Below are 16184 nucleotides of genomic sequence, written 5' to 3'. Positions count from 1 at the left end.
TGCAGACTGAGCTCTTCCCACCCTTCCCTCCAGTGGAGCGCCGAGACAAAGAGAGGCGCCCCTGCCGCTCCCTGGGCTGAGGGTTCCGCCCGCCGCCCCGGGGGCTTCGGCGCGGCTGCTTCTCCACTCCCCAGCCCGAGGGGGCGCTGCAGCGCCGCGCGCTCCGCCCGCCCCTGCGCGGCGCTCCGCTCCACTCGGCGCTGCGGGCGGCCCCGCGGTGGTACGTTCCCCCTCGCCGCCTCCCCCTCCTCCTCGGCCCTCCCCGCCGGTGGTAGGTGCCGGAAGTGCCGCCATTTTGGGGTGTTCTGCTCTGGCGGCAGCGGCGGCGGCGGCGGTGGGACGCGGAGGCTCCCCCGGGACTCGGCCTCAGCAGCGAGGCGGCGGCGGCGGCGGCTGCGGAGGCGCAGGCAGCAGCTGAGGCAGCGGCGGGCTCAGGTGCAGCCGCTGGTGAGTGCGGCGGCCGCGGGATAACGGGCCGCGGGCGGACGGGCGGGCGGGAGCGAGGGAGGGAAGGGAGGCAGGAGGGAGGCGCCGCGGGGCGGGTCCGGTCCGGGCGGCCGCGGGTCACAGGGCCCTCCGGGCGCGGCCGCTCCCCATTCCCCGCGCCCCCGGGGCAGCTCCGCGACCTCCTCCCTCGTGTCGGGGTCCCCCGCTCTCCGGGTCCCGCCGCGCTCGCCCGGCGCGTGCCCCCGCGCCCCGGGAGACCCGCCCTCCTCGTGGCCTTGCCTCCTCTGCCCGCGCCCTTTGCCTTCTGTCTCCGGGCCCAGAGGGCTTCGTTTCCTGCCCCGGGGTAGCTCCGTGCCAGACCCAGCCTGCCCTCCCCGGACACCCCTTCCCTGCTCCTGTCGCCCCACGTGTTTCCAGCGCCCACCCTGGGGGGCGCCCAGGACCCCCGCTTCTGGAGGGCAGCGCTTCCCCGCGGGAGCCTCGAGAGCCCCCCGTCCCTCGCCCCAGATCCGCTCTGGCCTTGGCTCGCCCTCCCCCCGCATCAGGTGCTCACCCAGTCGTGGCCTAGTAGCTGGGCTGGAAACTCGCCCCGAGAGCACATTGACGAGCTCTCTTCGCAGGGGACCTGGCTTTGCCTTGAAAGCCGGTGGTTTCTCGGTTGTGGTCCTTGGGACAGGATGTTGTTTTAATTCTTTGAGATGATTGCACAGGCTCCAAGGAGCTTCTCGTTGGTTTAGGCTCATCCCCATAGTTGAGGGGAAGGTGGTGAGATTTAGGTCGGAGCCTGTTTAAGCAAAATGGAATCTTTTTTCTCATCAGCGGAGTTAATCCTGTGCTGTTATTACCCTGGAGTAGAAAGGCTGTCCAACAGTTTTAAGTAGCGAGACTGCTTCGTAGTGTCTGCAGCGTAAAGAGGTTACAGATACCCGATGAATCCTTTATAGGAGCTTCACCTTTTATAGGTCTTTTCGCCGCCTTTGATTCTCTGGATGGGAGCGGCTTTCATTGCATTCTTTCCCCTTTTCCTCAAGTGTCGGGTGGGCTCTTTTTCCACCAGTGTGGCATCCCTCCGAGTGCTATGCAAGTTTGTTTCTCCTTAAATCTTTTGTGAGGGAGAAGGCGTCTCCACTTAGAATCACCCAGGGTTCTTTCTGTTTTAACATTAATGTGTCCCCCTTGGAAGATCGTGGCGTTACCACGGCGTGCATCAAGTCTTGCTAGAGCTCCCCCCCCCCCCGCCCATGCCGGGTTTTATGTTCTCCTGGCTTTACTTACGGTGTGTGGTTTCTGCTCCTGAGTTAGCCAGGACTGAAGCATTGCTGTTGGTAAAGCAAAGCTGGAGCTTTCAGCTGTTGCTTTAACCAGGGTTTATGGTTCCCCCAGTGGTTCTTTCCTCTCCACTGTCCACCACCTGTTTCCATTAAGAATGGCGCTCGGCCCAGAGCATCGGTCTCAACTTCTCTCCAACCATTCATTCTTGCCCATGGGGCTTTCTGCTCCTACGACAGTATCTAGACTTAAAACCCATTAGCAGGTGGCGCTGTTGGAGATAGACTTATCTTTTCCAGCCCCTTTTCTGGTGAGGAAAACTGAGGGCCCCCAGAGGTTAAGTGACTTACTTGCCCAAGGGTACATACCAAGTGCTCCTAAAGCAGTCTCAAAACAGGCTTTTTTTTTTTTTTTTTTTAACAATTCTATGAATTCTATTGCAAAGTGCCCTTTAAGGGGTGAGGAAATGGAAAGAGCCCTAGGCTTGAAGTTCAAAGGCCTGGATTGTAATCCTTGCTCTGTCGGTTACGGTTACTAGGTATACTACCGTGGCTGAGTCACTCAACCGTTCTGAGCCTCAGTTCGTTCTCACCTGCGAAATGGAGGGAGTAGTGTCTGTCTTACATGGTGCTAATTCAGCTTCAGTGTAGTAACTTGTGACAATGCTGGTGGTAGAGGAGGCAGACAGTGAAATCTGGAGCCAGAAGGATGTTTATTTTCCTAAAGATTTCCACTTATTTTTCTTGTTACAGAAGTTACAGATTCATTATAAAAAATACAGATAAACCAGAAAGGAGGAAACTCACCCTCAGTCCCACCACTCAGAGGTGATTGTTAATCTTTGATCTTTATCATCCTTTTTATATGCTACAGAAATGTTTATTATTTTGTTATGTTTTTAAGATTTAATGATATATAGTAGGCACAGTTTAAAGACCACGTTTTAAATGGTGCCGTATCTTTTATTTTTTTTTGAGGAAGATTAGCCCTGAGTTAACTATTGCCAATCTTCCTCTTTTGCTGAGGAAGACTGGCCCTGAGCTGACATCCATCCCCATCTTCCTCTACTTTATATATAGGACACCTACCACAGCATGGCTTTTGCCAAGCAGTGGCATGTCCACACCTGGGGTCCGAACCGGCAAACCCCGGGCCACCGAGAAGCAGAACACGTGCTGCGCTACCGGCCGGCCCTGGTGCCATATTTTTAATAGCTCCAGCACATATGAAGTAGGCTAGTGGATATCCAAGCACGGGAGCAGAGAAGTTGCCCTTTTAAATTTATGCTGGGCTGCAAGAAGAGGAGGAAAGGAAGGGCAGAGATCTAATGTTTATTGTGTGTCTACTGTGGTATTTTCTTTAAAAGAGGTTTGGGCTCTGCTACTAAATGTAGAGCGTGAGTCCTGAATTCCATGTTCCTTCCTGTGACTACCACTGCAGCTTCTTTAACTTAATTTTCCTGTGAGGCTGGACGTAATAAGGAAGTGGGAGGTTAGAAGGTGGTGGGGCCTTGGAAAGGGAAAGAGAAGAGCTGTCACCTGAAGGCCAGGGTGAAGAAGTTGGAGGAAGTAGGAGCCTAGACTCCTCTCTGCTCAAGGCTTTGGGTACTTCCAGCAAATTGCTCTGTTTTCTTTAAACCTGTGAATGATAGGCTTTGTTAAGCTGTTTCCTCTGCCTTTTTTTTTTCTTTAACAGCTTCATTGAGATTAATTCACATGCTATACTATTCATTGGTTTTTGGTGTATTACGTTATTAATTTAAAAAATTGTAAAATATATGTTACAAAATTTGCCATTTTAACCAATTTTTTATATTTGCATTTTTTTAACGTGGTGAAAACACAACATAAAGTTTACCATCTTAACTATTTTTGGGGTATGCAGTTCTGTAGCATTAAGTGCATTCCCATTATTGGGAAATAGATCTCCAGAACTTTTTCATCTTGCAAATCTGAAACTTTATACATTAAACAACTCCCCTTTTCTCCCCATCCTAGCTTCTGGTAACCACCATTCTGCCTTCTGTTTCTGTGAATTTGGCTACTTTCAGATACCTCATATAAGTGGAGTTAGACAGTATTTGGCTTTTTGTGACTGGCTTATTTCACTTACCATAATATCTTTAAGGTTCATCCATGTTGTAGCATGTGACTGGATTTCCTGTTTTTAAAGGCTGAGTTATGTTCTGTTGTGTGTGTCTACCACGTTTTGTTTATCCGTTCATCTGTTGACGGACATGAGTTGTTTCTACCTTTTGGCCGTTGTGATTAGTGCTGCTATGAACATGGGTGTGCAGATATCTCTTTGAGAACCTTCTTTCAGTTCTTTTCCGTAATACACAGAAATGGGATTGCTGGATTATATGGTAGTTCTCGTTTTAATTTTTTGAGAAACCTCCATACTGTTTTCCGTAGTGGTTATACCAGTTTACACACCCACCAATAGTGCTCAAGAGTTCCAGTCTCCACATCCTCACCAACATTCGTTATTTTCATTTTTTTTCCTCCAATTTAAATAGTAGCTATCCTAATGGGTGTGAGGTGATATCTCATTGTGATTTTGATGTGCATTTCTCTGATTAATGATGTTGAACCTCTTTTCATATGCTTGGCCATTTGTATATTATATTTGCAGAAATGTCTATTCGAGTCCTTTGCCCATTTTTTAAATCAGTTTATTAGACTTTTTTGTTGAGTTATATAGTTCTTTATATATTCTCAATGTTAAGCCTTTATCAGATATATGATTTGCAGATACTTTCTCCCTTGCCTTTTCACTCTGTTGATTGTGTCCTTTGATAACACAGAAGTTTTCAAGTTTGATGTAGTCCTGTTTGTCTGTTTTTGCTTTCATTGTTTGTGCTTTTGGTGTCTTATCCAAGAAATCACTGCCAAGTCCAGTGCCATGAAGCTTATGCCCTGTGTTTTCTTCTAGGCGTTTTATAGTTTTAGGTTTAGGTCATTTTAACCATTTTTAAGAGTATAATTCATTGACTATTAAGTACATTCACAGTGTTGTGCAATCATCACCACTATTTATTTCCATAATGTTTTCTTCACCTGAAACAGAAACTCGAACCATTAAGCAATAGCTCCCCATTCTCCCTCCTCTCAGCCACTAATGACCTCTAGTCTACTTTCTGTCTCTGTGAATTTGCTTATTCTAGATAGTTGATATAACTGGAACCATGCAATATTTGCCCTTTTGTGTCTGTCTTCTTTCACTTAGCATGATGTTTTCAAGATTCCTCCATGTTGTTGCATATATCAGGATTTCATTCCTTTTTGAGGCGGAATTCCTCTGTTTTTTTGAGGCCAGGGATGTCTTTTTCATCTTGATATCTTGCCCTTTCTTGGAACTCCACAAAGAATGTTGAATTGATTAGAATTCATGCTTTTCATGTGGATTGCCAATCACAGAGGTATGTCCGCTGATATGCTCAAATCTCTTGAAAATTCCAACATATCAGTGTGCATAAAAGTGTATAGCAGTAATCCAAATAACAGTTAATAGCATCGTTTCTAATTTCTAATCTGATTATATTTTCCAATCTTTGAAGGTACAGCATTTTCAAAACATGGTTTGTATATGGAAAAAGTGTCACATGAGGAGAATGAGAATAGGCAAATTTCCGCTTTGCTTTATAACTAACTATAATATATGAGTGGTTTTTGTTAGAGAAGGTAGACTGATCTCCAGGTATTCCATATTGTGTAGAGAGAAGTTTATAAACCTGATATTTCATGGCCTGGTTAGAATAAATGATACTTTCAGGGTAAGAGCATTTCGAAGGTAATCATAGGCCTCCCAGTTTGTTTCAGTATGAACAAAGCTATTCAGATTATTCTCATGCATGAAAGGCTTTCTTCTTAAGAGGAGCTGCTGCTCCCTTTTTTGGAGGTTCATAACTGGTTTTGATCTGCTTGATTGTCTCGTTTTCCTCTTCTTCCTTTTTGGACATAGTCTCCCACTCCATTTTCCTTCTCTCTAGTAATAAAGGGCATTTGGTATTAATCCTTGGGGCATGGGATGAACTGGAAGTTTTATTCAGCCAACCCTGTTGTCCCAAAGAGGTATTACAGCCCTCACAGTCCTTAACACATGGGACTTTATGTTAGTGTCAGGGAGGAGAGATATATACCTTTTTTTCCAAAAAACATGAACCATTCTTTTGTTCAGAACTATTCCTTGATTTTTGATTATTTTTGGTAATAGAAATAGAATGTATCATGGAAGTTGAAGTATTTCAGAAATATAGTTTGAACCAGAAATTGACTTTCTATGTAGCCTTTTTGAGTGGAATTTCTAACAAATGTCAGAGTTGATTGCTATTAATATAATTGTGTATTTACCTGCGCACTCCTTCCTTAGAGGTACTGTGGCATGATGAAATGGTCAAAGGGCAAGTAAAATACAAACGAGAAATTTTTAGCAAAACCTGGAGAATTAGTCTTCCTACAGTTGACAGTTAATTCCTTGGTTTTTGAGTCCTTAAAATGGAAACTTGTGATTTGAAAGAAGGATCTGACTTGAATGGCGTTTATAAGCATAGCCTGGAAGGAATAGGTGTGACAGCTCTGGCTAATGAGCTTAAAATTTGGGACCATCACTAAGTGACCTAAACATTTCTGGGTCTGTTTTCTGATCTTTAAAATGGAGATACCAACATGGAATGGTAATTTGAGAATTAATTGAGATAACTTATGCTAGGCACTGAACAGTGCCTGGTACAGTGTTGATAATGCTATTTCCTTTTTTCATCTGTAAAAATGGGCAAGCAGTATTACTTAACTCATGGATCAGTAATGCAGTTAAGCCAAATAAAATGACACAGTTAAAATGCCTAGCAGTGCGGTACCTAGACAGGCAGTGACTACTAAGTCAGTGTTCCTTTCATTTCCCCTTTGGGGTGTATTTTGTTTTGCATTTTCCTTTTTCTGTTGTATGCTCATGCTTAAGGTATGAGATGGTGTCCTAAAGTCCAATTTGGGCATCTGTAATGTTTTGCTACGCAGGGCATTCTTCCCCATAGAACTTTTGAGTTCGTTGTTTCCTCTGGAATGCTTGGGTAATATGGTTTCCTAGACTCATCCTCACTGTCTTTGCTTCACGTGAGAGTCTGTTGTTTGGAGTCTTTTACATTCGTAGAAAACTGAAAAATGCAGATTAGTATGTTATTGGATTTGTAATAGGAGTGGAGGAAGGGGAGGGAGGGCTCTAATATTTAGAGTTATAATGTAGCTGAATGAGTTAGATTTAACTATTTGCTTTATAAACTGTTTTGTATCAAGAATCCTTATCTGAGCTTTGTAATTTGTTAAAGACGGTTTTCTTGATGAGATCTTTGTAATTGTAACTTTGCCTTTGTCATGAAATTGACTGTTAGAATCTCCTTAAAGTAGGGGTTTCCTTACAGAATTAATGAGAACTGTTCTATAGTTATTTTTTAACCTCCGCTATACTATGGAGTCCATGGGCATATAGATGTTTATTTTAAACTTCTTTGAGTTCTAGACCTGGAAAATTTTTAAGGAATATTTTGTATCCATCATAAACCTCCATATTGACTTACCATATTCTTTCTGCTAAGGAAATCTTTAATTCTCCTAAAAACTTTATCTCATAGGCTAGAAGGATAAATACCAACATTTTCTCTGGGCATTGGGACATGAGTGGTTTTTTGTTCTTCATACTTACCATTGTTTTTAAATTTTTATACAGAGAACATGAATTTCGTGAATATGAAAAGTTACATTAAAGTTAGGCTTTTTTCCTCAAGGGATAAGAAAGGTTAGTTAGAGGAGACTGAGTATAATGTATTTCATCATCTTGAATGATTTAAAGCTTTTTAACTCTTAGAGCTTTGTGCAGTTCTGATGTGACCCTCAATCAGCTCACCTTTCCCCCACTTTACAAGAAACGGACTCACTTTCAGAACAGCTTTTGGATTGTAATACTGTGATGTTTCTCTTCCTCACTTAGAAAGTATGGCAGCAAACATAGAGAGGAATGGTGGTTCTGAGTTTAGAGCTGCGGTGCCATCTGATGGGTCTCACTTAGTTGATTTTAATATGCCTTTTGGGATCTGTTCGTAGGTGCAGAGTGTGGCTTTAGAAAGAACTGTCCGCTAACTTTCTGACCTGCATGGACGGCCAACTCTTCTTTTTACAGCAGTGTTCAGCTTTGACAAGATGAAGCTGAATATCACTTTTTCGCCATGTTGAAACTCCCTTAAAACTTTATTTTCGAGTTAGGAGATGTCTTTAGTTTGGGGATTATGCAAAATGAAGTCTTTTGGTTCCAATGCTGTTTAATTTTATAGTGTTATACTTTTAATTTTGAAAGGTCAGTAGTTTTCATTTACATAACATTGCTGCTCTTCAGCAAAAGAAGCGTTAAATTAGAGTCTGTCACCACTTTCTCATTGTTCTTTTACCTTTTTGTTTCCTGTGAGATTGAAGCAAACTCTTGCAGAGTCTGTGGGAATGTGTGATATTTTGGTGATAATGTTGGGTAACTAATAGTCTATTGTGAGTAGACTATCTTTTTTAACGCAATTATTTGGACATCTGTTAAGTTTTTGCTGCTTTCTGTTCTGTACAGATAATTTACTGTAGGCTCTTCTCAGTTTCTTTGTGCTTGTAGCTTTTGTGTGTGGGAAACAGTCGTCTCTTCTGCTCTGATCCCCTCCCCTCACACTACCGTCACATAGCTTGGCTAGTGTTTCTTTCTCTCCTGCATGTATTCTGTCTGCATGATGCTGCTAACTTACCTTGCCAGGTTGGGTGGGATACTACCAGTGAGCAACACTGGTGCCATCCTGTTGGCTGCCTGCTGTCTGAGTGAGAGTCTTAGGGGGTCCAGGGAGTGAAAGGAAGTCAGGGTGGTGGTGACAAGCAACTTGCACATGTATAACTGAGATTCATCAGCTAGCTCGTTATTACTGTACGTTGAAGCAGTACTGCTTTGGGGTCATAGTCATTTTAAACCTTACAGCAGGCTTTCAACAAGGATATCTCGCTGGAAGCTGTTTAGGTGGTAAATGATTATTTATTCCTTCAGTCCATATTTCTTAGATGGCTAGAGCAGGAGGAGCAGGCTTCACTTTTGTGTTCTTCAGCCCTTCCCAGCTCGTGGTTCAGTTTCTGTTTGTCATATAGTGCACAGCTGACCTTCATCATGAAGCTTTTCTTGTTCATTCCAGTACTTTATCATAGGATATTATTTAGTATTTTATTGATGATACATATTTTTCATTTCAGCAAGTTTTTTTTTTTTTTTGAGGAAGATTAGCCCTGAGCTAACTGCTGCCAATCCTCCTCTTTTTGCTGAGGAAGACTGGCCCTGAGCTCACATCTGTGCCCATCTTCCTCTACTTTATATGTGGGATGCCTACCACAGCATGATTTGCCAAGTGGTGCCATGTCCGCACCCGGGATCTGAACTGGCGAATCCCAGGCCACCGAAGTGGAATGTGGGCACTTAACTGCTGTGCCAACGGCCTGCCCCAAGATTTTAAGCTTTTTGAGGATGGAGACTGCCTTTTGCTTAATGTAGTACATATCTTTTGAGGAGTCAGACACAGTCCCTACCCTAATTATACTCTGTGACTTATCCTTCTTGTAACAGTTGATTGATCCGGGATTGGACACTAACCCAAGCTGGGCACATCAGTTTCTTCTCGGAATTGGAGATTGGAACTGAGAATCGCGTCTTTAGGGAACAAACAGTGTATCTGAATTCAGAGAACTTAAAACATAAACTCAGATGCTGCGGCGCAGCCAAGTTCAGGCTCATACATGTGGAAGCAGCAAAGGCCTAGTCTGCAGGGAGGGAGAATTGAGTAGATTCATCCAGAAGGAAGCATAGATGAAAAGTGCAGCTCTGGAGAGAGAGGTGGACATCCACCTGCAGAAGAGCAGCCTGGGTGCATAAAGGCTTTCCAGGTGTGGCCCTGTTGTACTTTTTTTTTTTTAAAGACTTTATTTTTTTTATTTTCTCCCAAAGCCCCCAGTACATAGTTGTGCATTTTTTAGTTGTGGGTCCTTCCAGCTGTGGCATGTGGGATGCCACCTCAGCGTGGTTTGATGAGCGGTGCCATGTCTGCGCCCAGCATTCGAACTGGTGAAACTCTGGGCCACTGAAGCAGAGCGTGCAAACCTGACCACTCGGCCACCGGGCCGATCCCCCTGTTGTACTTTCTGCCTTTGGGTTTCCTGAGATACTCCAGTATCCTTTCAATTAATTCCATTTTTTGCTTAAGCTAGTTTGAAGGAGATTTCTCTTAATTACAACCAGGAGGGCTTTGAAAAAGACACAGAGTACAGAGCTCTGCCTAGTATTTCCTAAATTCATTTGAATTTTACAGTAGTCGACTGAGGATCCTGGCTCTTTGGAAGATTGCCCTTTTTCCCTTAACAACCTCCCCACCCCCAGCCTTAGGCTGTGGGGGTCTTGGCTCCTTTGTCCATAGTGTAGACATTCACCTATATTGTTGCTTTTGGTGTGTAGAGTGCTTTTCTCTGGTGCTTTGCCAGATCAAGATTGAGGTTTTATTTTGTTTTTTTACAAGTTTTTAATGATTATTTGCTTATAACTAGTTCTTTTAGAGATGTAAGACAGATAATAAAATAATAGTGCTGTTTCAGATAGGAAACTTAAAGTGAGCTGTCATTTTTAAAGCATTTTTTGTGAGGCATTTGGATTAAGTCCTTTCTTCATTTCTAGTTAAGTAACACGTTTGTTAAGTAACACACTGATTGTTTAAAAAAAAAAAAGTTAATGGACTTGAGTGGAACACAATAATGTGGGTTGAACAGCAGTTGAGACTTTAAACAAAGGGTAATGGTGAGTGGCTCTGTGCCCAGTTGATGAAGTCTGTCTGGTCCCGGCTCAGTTAGTAACTTCATGAATGATCTGTAATAGGAGCATCACAGTGGTGTTTTTCTCTCTGAGAAATGTTAATGAGGGAGTGAGGGAAGCTTTGAGAAAGACAGTTTAATGCTTCTAATTTGGTTTTTTTCTTCCTGTGATCATTTGGTTTCTGTTAAGTTGAAAGACTTTATTCCAGAGAAATAAAGAGAAATTTCCTATAATATTAATGAGCAAGAATTAAAAAGAGACGAGAGCCAGCTTTGAAATGTGGATTTGTATGCAACTAGAAAGGAATAGATTTGCAGGATGGGAAAAGCTGGAAGCCGTTATTTGATGTTGGAGGCCAAATTCTTGCAAGTATGTACCTAAGCCGTGTCATGCCTTCCTGTGGTGTGTGCGGAGCACTGAAGCGAGTGCCGTGCAGAGAGGACATCTTGCAGTCCGCAGCACTTCCTTGTGTGGGGCCCTTCCACAAAGTGATGCTCCATAAATCTTTGTTTGATCGAATGGCACTTTATGTTTTGAGACAGTTCAATACTAAGGACTAGTAATAGGAAAAAAACTTTTAAAATGGAAGTTCCGTGAATTTCTTGTTTGTTCAAATCATTGTTTTTTGAAGATAATCAGTACTTGAAAACTCCAAAGGGTTTTCGGGAAAAAAAACGTAAGCAGCTTTCCATAGAAAGACGTTAAGTTGGCTAAGATTTGTACTATAAAAGCTTTTGTGTAGCTCTGATCTTGAAACCTCATATTGTATATTGCCTGGACAAAATGAGAAGGCTCCTGGACAACCCTGATTCTAGCTCTGTTCTCTGTAGCTCCAGAGAATAAGAAAAGGAAAATTTGATACTGCTGGCAGTCTATGTTCTCCTGCTTTTCTGGGCCAAGACATGCATTTAAAAATGAAATCAAGGAAACTGTAAACCAGCAGTAAAAATGCATAAAACACCCAGGAGTTTGCCTCCTCTCACGCCCTGTGGCCTTAGTCTCTCCTTTCTGTCTTTAGACTGTCTGATATTAAGCTAATGTGGCAAAACTGTGCTCTGGGCTTCTCCTTCACATTTCCTCCTCAGGTTTATGGGAACTAATCATAGAAAGACACCATGTTTGTTATGTATTTGTTGTTTTTGTATGCTGTTTCTGTCTAATAACCTCTGGATACATTTACAAGTGCAAAAAATATACTCGCAGACTTCTTTACTAAACTAATTTGGGTTATAGATTGTGGTGATGCGATTGGGAAGTTATTTAAAAATAACCCTTTGGACCTGCTCCAGGAAAGCTTAGGTGAGTAAATATATCAGAATCAAATAGGATATTTCTATGGAATACCTTGATGCCTGTTGTTTACTTTTAGCTGACTATATCGTGTCTCCTTCGATCCATTTTGTTTTTTTCTTTAGGCTTATGGAATTTGAGATTGCTGTTTTACTCTTTTTCTTTCTTTCTTTCTTTCTTTCTTTTTTTGGTGAGGAAGATTGGCCCTGAGCTAACATCTGTGCCAGTCTTCCTCTATTTTGTCTGTGGTATGCCACCATAGCATGGCTTGATGAGCAGTGTGTAGATCTGAACCTGTGAACCCTGGGCCAACGAAATGGAGCTCGTAAACTTAATCACTACACCACCAGCCGGCCCCCTCTGTTTTACTTTTATAATATGCTTGTGAATTTGGTTTCAACACATTTTATCTTAGTGGCATTTATCTTTTCAATAATTAAGTATTAGTTTGAAGTCAGTCAAAGACTTATGAGCACAGGGACACTCTTGAGCTTTGTTCCAGGTACCTTCTAGCTATCAAGTTATTGTGGATCAGGCCTAGGATAGCTGAACTTCTAGATTATTATTATGAAATCAAGTGCTATTTTTATTTATTCATGTTCATTTGACTGGTGTAACTTTGCTCTGGGCTAAGTGAGACCTAGAGAAAGACTCCACTCTGTTCCGGGAAGCCTACAACTTAGAAAAATGTTTTCTTTTGAATTCTGACTGCTCCACTTCTCTGAACAAACCAGATCCATGGATGGGACTTAGAAATGATCTGTTTTCTTAAGATATCTTCTAACAGAATGGGTCTCGGGGGAGCTGAGTGGCAGCACACATTTAGCTGGGAGTTGTAGTCATCTCCCTGAATATATCCCCTTTGTCCACACGCAGCAATTTTGGAGGCAGACTTGGAATTTACACGTACAGTCCTCTGTTCTGGTCCACTTTGATTTATTTTATAGTCAGTTCTATTTATTATATTTTGTGTGTCTGATATATTTCTAACAATCTTATAGGGAAGCTGAAGTTTCTTGAGTAGAAACTTGCTTTGGAGAACTTTGAAGTCTTGATAGGAAAAATACTAAATAATATAATTTATGAAATGTGATGATTTGGAAAGAAATGGCAGCATACATAGGTCACTGAAACTTCATAGACTTTGTATTTATTTGTTTTCATGAATAGGGAGGGGAAAGATTAAGACTTGAATATGTTTAACTCTTCTTTTGCAGGAGAGAGTCACTAAAACAGTTGTTAATATTTCTTCAGAATTCTATATGACGTGGTAATATTTCTTGAAGGCAGTTTGCCGAAGAAGAATTCGATTAGGCTTTCTGAGTTGCCAGATCCAGCCCATCAAAAAAATGCTGTGACCAAAAAAAAAAAAGCAAGCCTGCTAGATCCACCCCCAGGAATCCCAGTGGGTCCCCATGGTAACAACCTCCTTGCTTACAACTTGTCACTGTGTAACTGTCACTGGGGTTCAAAGAAAAGCCAGTATATCAAGAACTGTGTGGCATTAACTACTCCTTGATAAAATGCTGTTGCACATTTGCAACAAGCCAGAAATAGAAAGTTAAAGGTTTTAATTTTTGTTTCATTAATTAGATACTTAAAACAGCTGCCTAATTATGGTAAGGTGCAGCAGTGGGAAGGTGGTGGGTGGCAGTGGCAGGCATAGGAGGAAGCCATAGGCTCAGAGTGTTAGAATCTGAGATTTTTCTTCTGTAATCCTTTCATTTTGCAGATGAGGAAAGTGAAATGCCTTACTTAAGTTCACATAGAAGCAGAAGCAGGATTCTAGCCCAGGCTTGTCATTTTCTAGCACACTTTTCTGCTGTCTCCACCCACATGTTGGATTTACCACGCCTCTACTTTTCATAAATGAAGTCTCAGTTTCTGAGGTCAGGAAAGGACCTTAGAGGTCACGCAGGGGAACTTTGTACCCAGTGAAGGAGTCCTTCTACAGCAGCCTGGGCAGGCGGCGAAGCCGCTTCCCTCTGCCTTCAGGTGGGGATTACTTATCTAGTTAGCAAAAGCCCCACTGCCTGAGTTCAGAGAGAAGAGAGTTTTACATGGATTTCCCATTTTAAAGCTATATGCTTTGTTTTTCTCCCCTTACAAAATAGCAATTGAAAATCAGACCCCAATGTTTTTCATTAGCCTGTTTATCTCCATTTAAGTCATCCTTGTCAGTCATGACAAGACAGTAATTTGTTAAAAGAATTATGTCATACCTAAACCCTAGAGCTTTGAAAAGATAATGCCCTATTTAGAACAAGCTAGTCCTCTAAGAGGTGGGAGGGAAGAGATGATAAATGCTGTATTCAGCTTAAAGTACTTTAAAGAGTGTTTAATGGATGAGATGACTGTGAGGTAAAGAGTATCAAAAGAGGCCTCAAAATAGTTTAAAAGCCAAACAGGCAAGTGGTTTTGTATTTTTTGTAGTGTGCGTGCGAATGCTTTTGTCGTTGTTTAGAGTAGGTTCATTTACACAAAAGTGCACTTTCAGTTCAAAGCCAAGATTATTTTGGTGAGTATTAATTACATATACCAAAAAAGGGATTTTTAGATCCATTGTTGGGATGGCCCTGTCGCTCAGTATGCCAGTCCTTTCATGCCCTTGTCAGTAAGTGCTTCACTCTCCTTGCCCTTCTCCCCTTTCCACACTGCTTGAAAGGTAGTAATAGTAGACATGTAAGATTATTAGCTTGAGATTTTTTTATGCCTCTTGAGCAAAGCACAAATGCATATTTTCTAATAAGATATACAGAAATGTTTTCAGCTTCTTATAATAGAGATTTTTTTTCCTCGAAGAACTTACCATACCTAAAAATGGAGAATTTGGCTCCAATATTAATTTTTCTTTTTGTCTTACCAGAAAATTAAAGTGAAAATGCTGTTGGCAGGCTTTTGCTGTCTTGACTTCAACACAGTAGAGAATGCTATAATGAAAATGTGGCTGAGTTTTTAATATTCTGGAATTTCATGACCACCAGCACTTCTTGTTGTGCAGCCAAGGTAATTAAGGTAATCAAATATTGTAGTCATTAGCAGGTGTGGCCTGGCTCTGAAAGAAATCTCTAATCCTAGCTTCATCCACAGTGCTATTTATTTTTTATATTTATTTATAAAACGTTTATTTTTTAGTTGTTATTCTGCCTCTTAATTTGACTAGTGAACTTTTGCATAAAAGTTCATTGTACAGAGTTTTCCTTGATAAGAAAGTCTGCCAGATTACATCGTAATGAAAGAAACTAGAAATTAGACTTCGCATTGACAGTGGGGGAAGAGAGAGACAGACAGACAGAGGTGGGGAAGGAGGGAGAGAGAGACGGTTGCTTCCTTACCATTTTGTAGACAAGGAACCTTGAGGTCAGGAACCTCAGTGAGGATAGTAACTTATTTGTGGCATCCAGCTTTCAAGTGGTAGGACAGGGCTGAGCTACCAGTCCATGGTCCAAATGCTGTGCTGTTTTCCTGTACTTTTCTTGCTTACTGAGGCCCAGTCTTGTAACAATAATGAAATAATTTATTTTTGTGACTGTTCCCTTTCATATGGTAGTACAATTTTTAGCTATTAATCAGTAATGTAAATTCAGTGATTCATTCTAGAAGTTCTTATCTTTGAGAGAATTAGGAAAATAGGCATATCTGTTTAACTGCCCTGATTAAGATATTGTTTGTGCACCTTACCTAAACTGTTTACGTGTTTTTTTATTGAAAAGTAGGAGTAATTTAACCCTAAAAGACGTGGCATGGAAATGTGGTTTTAAGGTACGTAGCATTCATAGCATCTTCAAGGCTTTCAGAAGAAATGCATGAATTATAATGGAGTTCCTGTGGGCGGACAGGTGGAGGTATCCTTCCCATGGGTCATTTAGTAGATGATAAAACTGAATGTTACATCTTTGTTTGGTTCCCTGGTGAGACATGACATAAAAGACTGCTGTCTCCGTCTCCATGTCCCCCTGCCCCCCTTCTTAAAGTCTGGTCCCCCTCTCTCAACTCCCATGCCCCACAGCCATCCTTTCGGCTTTGATACTGCTTCTTAATTCTAAACAGCCATGTTCTATGAACTCCTAGAAAAGAGAGAAAGAACGCCAACCTCTCCAGGCTGCCTTGCAGTCAGTGTCACATTTACCAAATGGTCTGCTCTGTGACCATGCCCTCTTTCGACTGGGCCTGCATTAAAGTGTGTCCCAAATGCTATCTTGATATATGTCCTCACTAGCAATCTTGTTTTTTAAGCCTCCATTTACAGGTTGATTCACAGTAGGGGAGAGCCATGTTCAGAAACTTCTTCTGATAGCCTGAATTTTCTTGTCTTT

General features: G+C 42.1%; 1 protein-coding gene across 15 annotated transcripts in view; it reads left to right on the top strand.

Moving 5' to 3' along the window:
• The first annotated feature begins 297 nt into the window (after window positions 1–297).
• The window catches only part of CELF1 (CUGBP Elav-like family member 1), a 67666-nt gene continuing 51779 nt past the window's right edge, over window positions 298–16184 (top strand). For 9 of the 15 annotated variants that reach the window (XM_046642902.1, XM_046642900.1, XM_046642897.1 and 6 more), the window contains exon 1: window positions 326–447. The gene's annotated coding sequence lies outside the window, so the exon portion shown is untranslated. Of the gene's footprint in view, window positions 448–2468; window positions 2544–16184 lie in introns of all 15 variants that reach the window. The other 6 variants (XM_046642894.1, XM_046642892.1, XM_046642893.1 and 3 more) reach the window with 4 other exon arrangements.

This window comes from Equus quagga, chromosome 17 (genome assembly GCF_021613505.1).
Source record: "Equus quagga isolate Etosha38 chromosome 17, UCLA_HA_Equagga_1.0, whole genome shotgun sequence".
NCBI lineage: Eukaryota > Metazoa > Chordata > Mammalia > Perissodactyla > Equidae > Equus > Equus quagga.
The sequence above is the reverse complement of the archived record's forward strand: the minus strand, read 5'-3'. Positions and strand labels throughout refer to the sequence as shown.